The sequence below is a fragment of the Oncorhynchus tshawytscha genome, linkage group LG04 (genome assembly GCF_018296145.1).
Source record: "Oncorhynchus tshawytscha isolate Ot180627B linkage group LG04, Otsh_v2.0, whole genome shotgun sequence".
Taxonomy (NCBI): Eukaryota; Metazoa; Chordata; class Actinopteri; order Salmoniformes; family Salmonidae; genus Oncorhynchus; species Oncorhynchus tshawytscha.
The window spans coordinates 47,963,520-47,973,655 of record NC_056432.1 but is presented as its reverse complement, the minus strand read 5'-3'; positions in this window follow the sequence as shown (position 1 = coordinate 47,973,655).

Genomic DNA, 10,136 nt, shown 5'->3' with positions numbered 1-10,136 from the left:
GCACTTGAATTTTTTCCGCATTGACTGACCATGTCTTAAAATAATGATGGACTATCGTTTCTCTTTATTTGAGCTGTTCTTGCCATAATATGGACTTGGGTCTTTTACCAAATAGGGCTATCTTCTGTATACGACCCCTACCTTGTCACAACACAACTGATTGCCTCAAATGCGTTAAGATGAAAAGAAATTCCACAAATGTACTTTTTAACATGGTACACATGTTCATTGAAATGCATTCCAGGTGACTACCTCATGAAGCTGGTTAAGAGAATGCCAAGAGTCTGCAAAGCTGTCATCAAGGCAAAGGGTTGCTACTTTGAAGAATCTCAAATATAAAATATTTGGATTTGTTTAACACTTTTTTTTGCAGAAAATGCAGAAAATAGTTAAAATAAAAATCCTTTAATGAGTAGCTGTGTCAACCTTTGACTGGTATGCATATATATATATATATATTTGGTTTTATTTATTTCCTTTTGACCCAGAAACCCTGTGCAAAGATGATTTGTTTCTCTAATTATTTTATGTTGTGTTATTGTGTTACTAATATTCCCTGTTGTGAATGCATATAAACCACCCTGTTTCCTCATAGAAAGGCCAGTGAAGTATTTGGTGTCCCTGAGAGAGAGAAAATGTCATTCCTTGATTCTGTATTTTCTGTATCAGAAAATCTTTACTTAGAATTCTTTAGTTTGCAACTGTTAAATCTTTTTTCTTCTTGTGTAATTCATGCCATGCCTGACTTGATATGACATAGGGAACATTAAAGCACCAAATTCATGAAATATAATTTACATTTGTTCTGTTTTTACTTACATGTATTTGCCAATTGGGACAATTTTATGCTTCAACAGTGCAAATACGACCTACACAGATTGATCAATATGGTAGACACAAGTATAGGGACAAAGTGGAGGAGCGGGTCGAACACGAGGGCTTCTAACAATCTCTGATTACAAAAATAAAGCTGCCCTACCCGATGAGCTAAACACTTTTTTTGTCACACTTCGAGCATAGCTTGTCTGAGCAACTGAGGACGAGGGCTACATGCTTATGGTCTCCATGGAGGACGTATGTATGTATATCGCATTCGGAAAGTATTTAGACCCCTTGACTTTTTCCACATTTTGTTACGTTACAGCCTTATTCTAAAATATATATATTTTTTAAATCCTCAATCTACACACACTACCCCATAATGCAAAGTAAAAACAGGTTTTTAGAAAATGTAATTTATAAAAACAAAAAAACATCACCTTTTACGTAAGTATTCAGACACTTGACTCAGTACTTTGTAGCACCTTTGGCAGCGATTAAAGCCTCAAGTCTTCTTGGGTAGGATGGTTCAAGCTTGGCACACCTGTATTTGGGGAATGTCTCCCATTCTTCTCTGCAGATCCTCTCAAACTCTGTCAGATTGGATGGGGAGTGTCGCTGCACAGCTATTTTCAGGTCTCTTCAAACATGTTTGATCGGGTTCAAGTCCTGGCTCTGGCTGAGCCATTCAAGGACATTCAGAGACTTGTCCCGAAGCCACTCCTGCATTGTCTTGGCTGTGTGCTTAGGGTCGTTGTTCTGTTAGACTGCGGTGAAGGTTCACCTTCTGAGGTCCTGAGCGCGCTGGAGCAGGTTTTCATCCAAGATCTTTCTGTACTTTGCGCTGTTCATCTTTCCCTCGATCCTGACTGGTCTAGTAGTCCCTGCTGCTGAAAAACATCCCCACAGCATGATGCCGCCACCACCATGCTTCACCGTAGGGATGGTGCCAGGTTTCCTCCAGATGTAAAACACGTTTATCACACAAGTGATTATGACAAATAATATTTAACAATGGTATTGTTTTACAGTAATGAGAAATTACAAAATACATATGAATTATGTCATTTTCAAATTTATTTTCAGATTTTTCATCAGGGGCTCCTGACCAATTGTGCTATTGTGTTTTTTCCTACTTATTGTAACTTTTCTTTAGATAATGTTTCTGCCGTTGTTTCCTATGACCGAACATAAATTCTTGACATCAGAACAGTGATCACTAACCTTCGATGGGGATTTCTACTTCAAATAGTCGGCGGTGAAGGAAATACTGCTCATCTTGGACTAGGCCCAAATCTCTGATACTAGAAAAAGGAAGAGGCAGAGTTATAGAGGCCTGCGTCTTCTACCTTTCTGTCTGAGGACTACACAGATGAGCTGGCTGACAGAGTCAGGAATCGAGTTCAAGAAGAGAGTGAGAGTATCTGTGACTTTGCATACAGTTACTACTCCTTGTGCAGGAGTCGAAACCTGGCATTGAGGAGGAAGAGGTTATTATGTTGATCTTGAAGGGAAAAAAACAACCCTCTGCTAGCCTATCAACTCGGTCACCACTGTAGATGGACTGGTTAGACAGGGACAGCTGTTCGAGAATGATAGTGAATGTCATCAGCAATATGAACAGAGAAAGAAACAGACACCCAAACAAATACCCAAGCCATGCCATCGATCCCTCCGGTGTTCTGTTGGAGATGTAGCAAAGCGGGACATTCTCCAGCTACATGTCCAAATCAGCATCAAGTAAACACATCCAGAAACCACAATCTGTACAGCAAGTCACAACAGGCCAACACACCTAACTCTCATCACAAGAATGACCATTCTACTCCGGGTGCTCTGACCAGAGCTGAAACCCCAAGAGTCACTGCCTACGCCCACCCATCGGCATCCCCTTCCTTTCAGCAAATACCGCACCAGCTGGTGTTACCCTTGTCCATAGGCCCTTGGACAGGAAGAGCCATCCTGGACACTGGATCATCCTACACGCTGCTCAATGAGAAGCTGTGAAAGGTCCCCAATAGAACAGGAAGCCATGGACAATAGGTCCATTATATCTGGCTGACGGTGAGGCTAAAAGGCCACCCGGATGGAGTGAGGTGGGAATCCGCCTGTGTAACCACTCCTATATGATTCTTTCTGTTATTGCTTTTCCTGTCGTGTTGGGAATTGATTTCATGTGGTTCAGTGGTGTCCAGATGGACATCGCACTACTGATTTCCACATAATCAGAGCGAGAAGCATTTCTTCCAAGCAGAAGCTACACAGTTACATGATTGGGGTCCAAGTGTGGCAGTCTTCTCTGCCATTGCTCTGGTACAGTTAATGCCTGATAAGCACCGAACTCCTGAAGCACAAAACATTCCTGCTTTTTGGATTAAAGAATGCGCCTGCCACCTTCCAAAGAGTCATGGAGACTACGTTAGGTGAGCTCAAAGGGAAGATCTGTTTCACCTACCTGGAATATATACTGTTATTATCTATGCCCAGACCAGAGAAAAACCCTTTCAAGATCTTCAGGCATTGTTGGACAAGCTTAGAGAAGCTGGTCTGACATTGAAAATGAAGAAGAGTAACTTCTGCCAAACCTCCCTGAAGCTCCTATGGTGACCTCTTGACGGCATCCATGTAGATCCTGAAAAGACCAAGACTTCCCTGTGCCAACCACCCTCAATGCCCTTCAACGGTTCCTTGGGATGGCAGGATGGTACCATTGGTTTGTGTCAAACTACTCCCTGGTGGCAGAACCACTCCAGGATTAAAGCAGAAAGGATCGTTTGTTTCATGCACTGTTTATTGAGGACAATTGAGTGACTGAGGTTGCAGACTTGTTTACGTGTCGCTGTGCGTTTTGTTGCCAACCTTATTTGCTGCCTGACAACTTTATGGTTTTTAATTTTTAATTACCGTTTATATTTTTAGTTTTCCCTCACTCAACTTTTTTCTTTTTCATTCAACTTTTTCACTCCGGACGCTTTATCTGGACATGGTTCGTCAGGACTTCCAACAGCCGAAGCTAAGTAGTAACATTAACATGATGCCTTCTAATTGCAGTCGATGTACCCATAATATACAGGAGAACGATCGCCTTATGGCGAGGATAGCTCTGCTGCAAGCCCAGCTTCAGACGCAATCGTTAGGCAAGGGTAATTTCAGTGTAGGAAAGGATGAAACAGCGTCTGTGCCACCAGTAAGTACAGATAGTAACTTTAGTACAAATCCCCTCGCACGGTCCCCGCAGCCGGACAACTTTCTCATGGTTCTGCAGGGAAATGCTGTAGGAATGCTCAACCGGTGTCGCTCATTCAGCCAACAGAAACTTTCAACCGGTTTTCCCCATTAAGCAGCAAGTCGGAGTCTGAGGCCGAGCCTTCTCTGGTCTCTACTCCTCCCATTACGGGGTCTGAGACGCCGAAGATTCCCACCATAAGCTCTGACAAATTGAAAACCCTAGTCATTGGTGACTCCATTACCCGCCGTATTAGACTTAAAACGAATCATCCAGCGATCAAACACTGTTTACCAGGGGGCAGGGCTACCGACGTTAAGGCTAATCTGAAGATGGTGCTGGCTAAAGCTAAATCTGGCGAGTGTAGAGAGTATAGAGAGATTGTTATCCACCTCGGCACCAACGATGTTAGGATGAAACAGTCAGAGGTCACCAAGCGCAACATAGCTTCAGCGTGTAAATCAGCTAGAAAAAAGATGTCGGCATTGAGTAATTGTCTCTGTCCCCCTCCCAGTTAGGGGGAGTGATGAGCTCTACAGCAGTCTCACAACTCAATCGCTGGTTAAAAACTATTTTCTACCCCTCCCAAAAGATAGAATTTGTAGATAATTGGCCCTCTTTCTGGGACTCACCCACAAACAGGACCACGCCTGGCCTTCTGAGGAGTGACGGACTCCATCCTAGCTGGAGGGGTGCTCTCATCTTATCTACCAACATAGACAGGGCTCTAACTCCTCTAGCTTCACACTGAAATAGGGTGTTAGCCAGCCTGCCAGCTTAGTGGAGTCTGCCACTAGTCAGTGTAGTCAGCTCAGCTATCCCCATTGAGACTGTGTCTGTGCCTCGACCTAGGTTTGGCAAAACTAAACATGGCGATGTTCGCCTTAGCAATCTCACTAGGATAAAGACCTCCTCCATTCCTGCCATTATTGAAAGAGATTGTGATACCTCACATCTCAAAATAGGGCTACTTAATGTTAGATCCCTCACTTCAAAGGCAGTTGTAGTCAATGAACTAATCACTGATCATAATCTTGATGTGATTGGTCTGACTGAAACATGCCTTAAGCCTGATGAATTTACTGTGTTAAATGAGGCCTCACCTCCTGGTTACACTGGTGACCATATCCCCCTTGCATCCTGCAAAGGCGGAGGTGTTGCTAACATTTACGATAGCAAATGTCAATTTACAAAAAAAATGACGTTTTCATCTTTTGAGCTTCTAGTCATGAAATCTATGCAGCCTACTCAATCACTTTTTATAGCTACTGTTTACAGGCCTCCTGGGCCAAAAACAGCGTTCCTCACTGTGTTCCCTGAATTCCTATCGGACCTTGTAGTCATAGCAGATAATATTCTAATTTTTGGTGATTTTAATATTCACATGGAAAAGTTCACAGACCCACTCCAAAAGGCTTTCGGAGCCATCATTGACTCAGTGGGTTTTTTCCAACATGTTTCTGGACCTACTCACTGTCACAGTCATACTCTGGACCTAGTTTTGTCCCGTGGAATAAATGTTGTGGATCTTAATGTTTTTCCTCATAATCCTGGACTATCTGACCACCATTTTATTACGTTTGTAATCGCAACAAATAATCTGCTCAGACCCCAACCAAGGAGCATCAAAAGTCATGCTATAAATTCTCGAACAACCCAAAGATTCCTTGATGCCTTTCCAGACTCCCTCTGCCTACCCAAGGATGTCAGAAGACAAAAATCAGCCACCTAACTGAGGAACTCAATTTAACCTTGCGTAATACCCTAGATGCAGTTGCACCCCTAGAAATTAAAAATATTTGTCATAAGAAACTAGCTGCCTGGTATACAGAAAATATCCGAGCTCTGAAGCAAGCTTTCAGAAAATTGGAACGGAAATGGCGCCACGCCAAACTGGAAGTCTTCCGACTAGTTGGAAAGACAGTACCGTGCAGAATTGAAGAGCCCTCACTGCTGCTCGATCATCCTATTTTTCCAACTTAATTGAGGAAAATAAGAACAATACGAAGAAAAAAAAATGATACCGTTGCTAAGCTAACTAAAAAGCAGCATTCCCCAAGAGAATATGGCTTTCACTTCAGCAGTAATAAATTCATGAACTTCTTTGAGGAAAAGATCATGATCATTAGAAAGCAAATTATGGACTCCTCTTTAAATCTGTATATTCCTCCAAAGCTCAGTTGTCCTTAGTCTGCACAACTCTGCCAGGACCTAGGATCAAGAGAGACACTCAAGTGTTTTAGTACTATATCTCTTGACACAATGATGAAAATAATCATGGCCTCTAAACCTTCAAGCTGCATACTGGACCCTATTCCAACTAAACTACTGAAAGAGCTGCTTCCTGCTTCCTGTGCCTGTGCTATGTTGAACATAATAAACGGGTCTCTATCCACCGGATGTGTACCAAATTCACTAAAAGTGGCAGTAATAAAGCTTCTCTTGAAAAAGCCAAACCTTGACCCAGAAAATATTTTTAAAACTATCGGCCTATATCGAATCTTCCATTCCTCTCAAAAAATTTAGAAAAAGCTGTTGTGCAGCAACTCACTGCCTTCCTGTAGACAAACAATGTATACGAAATGCTTCAGTCTGGTTTTAGACCCCATCATATCACTGAGACTGCACTTGTGAAGGTGGTAAATGACCATTAAATAATGTCAGACCGAGGCTCTGCATCTGTCCTCATGCTCCTAGACCTTAGTGCTGCTTTTGATACCATCGATCACCACATTCTTTTGGAGAGATTGGAAACCCAAATTGGTCTACATGGACAAGTTCTGGCCTGGTTTAGATCTTAACTGTCGGAAAGATATGTTTGTTTCTGTGAATGGTTTGTCCTCTGACAAATCAACTGTAAATGTCGGTGTTCCTCAAGGTTCCGTTTTAGGACCACTATTGTTTTCACTATATATTTTACCTCTTGGGGATCTCATTAAAAAACATAATGTTAACTTTCACTGCTATGCAGATGACACACAGCTGTACATTTCAATGAAACATGGCGAAGCCCCAAAATTGCCCTCGCTAGAGGCCTGTGTTTCAGACATAAGGAAGTGGATGGCTGCAAACTTTCTACTTTTAAACTTAGACAAAACAGAGATGCTTGTTCTAGGTCCCAAGAAACAAAGAGATCTTCTGTTGAATCTGACAATGAATCTTGATGCTTGTACAGTCGTCTCAAAACTGTGAAGGACCTCGGCGTTACTCTGGACCCTGATCTCTCTTTTGACGAACATATCAAGACTGTTTCAAGGACAGCTTTTTTCCATCTACGTAGCATTGCAAAAATCAGAAACTTTCTGTCTAAAAATGATGCAGAAAAATTAATCCATGCTTTTGTCACTTCTAGGTTAGACTACTGCAATGCTCTACTTTCTGGCTACCCGGATAAAGCACTAAATAAACTTCAGTTAGTGCTAAATAAATTGGTGCTAGCCTCCCTACACTGGCTTCCTGTTAAGGCAAGGGCTGATTTCAAGGTTTTACTGCTAACCTGCAAAGCAATAGATGGGCTTGCTCCTACCTATCTTTCCGATTTGGTCCTGCCGTACATACCTACACGTACGCTACGGTCACAAGACGCAGGCCTCCTAATTGTCCCTAGAATTTCTAAGCAAACACCTGAAGGCAGGGCTTTCTTCTGTAGAGCTCCATTTTTATGGAATGGTCTGCCTACCCATGTGAGAGACGCAGACTCGGTCTCAACCTTTAAGTCTTTACTGAAGACTCATCTCTTCAGAGGGTCATATGATTGAGTGTAGTCTGGCCCAGGAGTGTTGAACGGAAAGGCTCTGGAGCAATGAACCGCACTTGCTGTCTCTGCCAGCCTCACAACCGCAGACCACATGTAACTACGCCAGCCCAGGACATTCACATCTGGCTTCTTCACCTACAGGATCATCTGAGACCAGCCACACAGACAGCTGATGAAACTATGGGTTTGCTCAATTGAATAATTTCTGCACAAACTGTCTGAATCCGTCTTAGGGATGCTCATTCGCGTGCTCATCATCCTCACCAGGGTCTGTACCTGACTGCAGTTCGGTGTCGTAACCAACTTCGGTGGGAAAATGATCACCTTTGATGTCCACTGGCACGCTGAAGAAGTGTGCTCTTCACAGATGAAGCCTGGTTTCAACTGTACCGGGTAGATGGCAGACAGTGTGTATGCAGCGGGCTAATGTCAACAATGTGAATAGATTGCCCCATGGTGGCTGTGGGGTTATGTTGTGGGCAGGCATAAGATGGACAATGAACACAATTGCATTTTATTGATTTCAATTTTAATGTACAGAGATACTGTGACGAGATTCTGAGGCCCAATGTCGTGCCATTCAACTGCCGCCATCACCTCACATTTCAGCATGACAATGACCGTCCCCATGTTGCAGCGATCTGTACCCAATTCCTGGAAGCTGAAAATGTCCCAGTTATTCCATGGCCTTCATACTCATCAGACATGTCACCCATTAGCATGTTTGGGATGCTCTGCATCAATGTGTATGACTGCATGTTTCAGTTCCCGCCAATATCCAGCAATTTAGCACAGCCATTGAAAAGGAGTGGGACAACCTTCCACAGGACACAATCAACAGCCTGATCAACTCTATGCGAAGGAAATGTGCTGCACGGTGCTGACAACAGATACTGACTGGTTTTCTGATCCACACCCCTACCCTTTTTAATTAATTAATTTCAATTTATTGATTTCCTTATATGAACTGTAACTCAGAAATCTTAAATTGTTGCATGTTTGTTGCGTTTATATTTTTATTCAGTGTAGTTAGGGAAAAGAGGTTAGTTAAGAGATGGCAGAGTTATTGATAAATGTGACTCGTTTCAGGATTCTAGGCATATTTAGGCAAATATATCACTTGCCACTTTAAACAATGCTACCTAATATGTTTACATACCCTACATTATTCATCTCATATGTATACGTGTATACTGTACTCTATCATCTACTGCATCCTTATGTAATACATGTATCACTAGCCACTTTAACTATGCCAGTTTGTTTACATACTCATCTCATATGTATATACTGTACTCGATACCATCTACTGTATCTTGCCTATGCTGCTCTGTACCATCACTCATTCATATATCTTTTTATGTACATATTCTTTATCTCCTTACACTGTGTATAAGACAGTAGTTTTGGAATTGTTAGTTAGATTACTTGTTGGTTATTACTGCATTGTCGGAACTAGAAGCACAAGCATTTCACTACACTCGCATTAACATCTGCTAACCATGTGTATGTGACAAATAAGATTTGATTTGATTTGATATTTTGCACATTACTACTTCACAGGAGAGGCATATGAACTTTAAAATATGTTTTAATCAAAATGCATTTTAGAGCTGAACTGCCTTCTGGAACATGTGAACTTTCATGTGCCTTAATAACAAACTTGTATGCCATCTGTAAATACAAATAAAATTACTCCTTAAATTACAAACCTGAGATAATGGATGGGCTGGACATGCCAAGAGATGAGTTCAGATTGGTCTGCCATGTAGCACGCTTCTGTCTATAACATGAGCTGGTAGGTAATCCTTTCTAATGCAGCTTTTTTTTAATGATATCAAAGTGGTTATCTCCCCTTTCTGGAGGACTGAGGTTTGAAATTAGTGAAAGGCCCGGTGGAATTTGAATATGATAGCTAATGAGATTGAGAAAATTCTGGCCTTTGATTGCAAATATGCCGAGGGAGACAAAAAGAACACAAAAGGCTGTATAAAACGCCTGTCTCTGGATTACATCTTCAAACTAAGGGCAACCATGGCCTCCGTGACAGAGAGGGAGAAGTGTCTATCCATGATAAGGTAAGATAGTAGAGCTAGCTACATTTTCAGATGTTACACATTTCTAATTTTGTCAGAAGGTAGCTGGTAAAGTCGCTCTCACTATCTACTCCGATTTCAGAGTACTCTCATCTGAGTGTGCCAGAGCGCAGAATAACTGACAGTTGCGAACGCTCAATACCCTTTGAATATGGCCGGTCTAAGTAAATGTTGGCAAAAAAGTGTAATTAAATTGTTGCCAGCAGCAGTTACAGTCATAACATAAAAACAGCCTAAC